This window comes from Micromesistius poutassou (genome assembly GCF_964030765.1).
Source record: "Micromesistius poutassou genome assembly, contig: SCAFFOLD_6687, whole genome shotgun sequence".
In the NCBI taxonomy this organism is placed as follows: Eukaryota; Metazoa; Chordata; class Actinopteri; order Gadiformes; family Gadidae; genus Micromesistius; species Micromesistius poutassou.
The window spans coordinates 1-2,500 of record NW_028176915.1 but is presented as its reverse complement, the minus strand read 5'-3'; the positions used below and the strand labels follow the sequence as shown (position 1 = coordinate 2,500).

The 2,500-nt window shown below is 53.5% G+C and overlaps 1 pseudogene across 1 annotated transcript; it reads right to left on the bottom strand.

The window, feature by feature from the left end:
* Positions 1 to 852: 852 nt before the first annotated feature.
* Positions 853 to 2,493, bottom strand: LOC311377472 (glycoprotein hormone alpha-2 pseudogene; annotated as a pseudogene). The gene is made up of 3 exons: positions 2,429 to 2,493; positions 1,365 to 1,547; positions 853 to 957 (listed from the first exon to the last, which is right to left on the bottom strand). The product of its transcript is annotated as a glycoprotein hormone alpha-2 pseudogene (transcript).
* Positions 2,494 to 2,500: the final 7 nt, after the last annotated feature.

Here is a 2,500-nt window from a genome sequence, read left to right as displayed (position 1 = left end):
TGGAACAATCTACAGCGGTGGCCACGACGTCACCACTTTATTAAAAAAAAATAATAACACAAATACGCACACAAACCAAACACACAACTTAAGATTCAGAATAACACATTTATTGAAATACGACTTTATACAGTGCATCAACATCTGGCGACACCCAGAGATCAGTATTTACAAAATGTCCCAAGCTCAAATTCATAAATATAAATAATAAAGTTTCTACATTCTTAACTGTTGTGACTTGTGTTTAGTGGTTATCGGAAAGAATGAAACAGCAATGCAGATATTGTGTGAATTTGATCAAATTGCTTATTAATGTCATGTAACGTGGACAATACTGCCAAGAGTGTGTACCTCGTTACATTTCTGTTGTACGATGTAGAGAGACAACAAACGGATCTCCTTTCCAGGCCTTTTGCTCGCAGCCATCGATGGACGATGATGGAAGAGCAACGTAGTGAACATGAACGCTCAGTGTCCAGTGTACCGTGTTGTTGATGTGTAACATTCGGGCCCTTAAAGTGGAATCTTTAAAGAGAAATTTAACGGACATTAAAAATGTACGACGCACAAACAGAGCCTCAGTGAGCCGGTCGATATGACAGATGACGAAGCAACGCAGATCTTGTGTTAATCAAGTTTGTCTTAAAGGGTCTCATGCATTCATACATACATTCATACGTACACACAGACACACAAAGTACCTTTCTCTCGGTTTCTACCTTCCCCTTCTTTCCGTTTAATTTAAATAACTTTACAACAGCAACAGACACGTCCCCTGTCATCCAATGGCCTGGTCCCTCTTAGTGAGAGGGCGGGGTAATACAGGAGGGCTCTGATTGGTCGGCTGGCGCGTCAGTAACGAGACTTGCGGCACATGTCGCAGCGACACGCCGTCGCCGTCAGGATTTTGATGTCGTCATGGTGACGACCTCGCGGGCAATCCAGGCGAACTTTGACCTAAAGGGAGGCATACACATACATAAACACATACATAAACTAACATACCTGCATACAACCCCCCTTGCTCTCTCCCCCCGTCTCCCCCTCTCCCCCTCCCCCTCTTCTGTCCACTCCTCTCCCATCCCCCCTGATCTCCAGCTCTCCCCCGTCTCTGTCTCCCCATCCCTCCCTCCCTCTTTCCTCCCCTCTCCCCCATCCCTCAACCCCCCGTTTCTGCCCACCCCTCTCTCCTATCCCTCCCTCCCCCTCTGCCCACCTCTCCCTCTCTCCCTCTCTCCACCTCTCCCGTTCCCTCCCTCCCTCCCTCCCCCTCTCCCCCTCTCCCTCTCTCCCTCTCTCCCCTTCCCTCCCTCCCTCCTCCCCCTCTGCCCACCTCTCCTCCCCCTCTCCGTCCCTCCCCTCACCTGGCCTCCTTGCTGATGGTGCAGCAGCGCGAGGTGGAGGTGATGTTGTGGGTGAAGTTGGACGCCGCCAGCACCGAGTAGCGGGAGGGAAGGCGCTGGACTCGCAGTAGCCCACGCAGGCGTGCACCAGGTGGGTCCCCGCGGCACGTACCGCGGCGGTCGCTACGGATCGTCACGTTGAGGCTGCAGAGAGGGGGAGGGGGAGGAGAGAGAGAGAGAGAGTGAGGGGAGGGAGGGAGGGAGAGAGAGAGAGAGAGAGAGAGAGTGAGGGAGGGAGAGAGAGAGAGAGAGTGAGGGAGGGAGAGGAGAGAGAGAGAGAGTGTGAGGGGAGGAGGGAGGGGAGGGAGAGAGAGAGAGTGAGGGAGGGGAGAGAGAGAGAGAGTGAGGGAGGGAGGGGAGGGAGAGAGAGCGAGGGGGTGAAAGAGTGAGGGAGGGAGGGAGGGAGAGAGGGAGGGGGAGGGGAAGGAGAGAGAGTGAGGGGGAGAGTGAGGGAAAGAGAGAGCGGGAGAGTGAGACAGTGAGGGAGAAAGTGAGGGAGTGAAAGTGAGGGAGAGGAAGAGAGTGAGACAGAGAGAGTGAGGGAGAGGGGGAGAGAGAGAGAGAGTGAGTGATGAGAGTGAAGGGGAGAGCGCGAGAGCGAGAGGGGGAGAGAGCGAGAGAGAGACCATTAAGCATTTGAAAAAATTTCAAAATAAAAATCAGTGTGACTCTACCCGGACACCACTCCCTGCTCCTGAGACACCGCACGTTGACGTGTCCTGTGAGTCACGTCAGGATGGTACGCTACGGCGGCACAACAGCTGAGGGGATCAAAAGGCAGCTAGACGTCGCCGGTGTAGCAGAGACGAGGCCAGTGAAGCTGGTTCATCTCCATAACGTACAGCACCTCCCTCTATTCATATGAGGTGTGTGTGTGCGTGAGTGAGTGAGTGAGTGAGTGAGTGAGTGAGTGAGTGAGTGAGTGAGTGAGTGAGTGAGTGAAGTGAGTGAGTGAGTGAGTGAGTGAGTGAGTGAGTGAGTGAGTGAGTGTGTGTGTGTGTGTGCGTGTGTGTGCCTGCGAACACGGCTCGGCGGACTTACGATAGAGATGGCAGCCGGGGGTGGGGCCGTCGTAGCTCCAGCCAATAGGAGAGAGG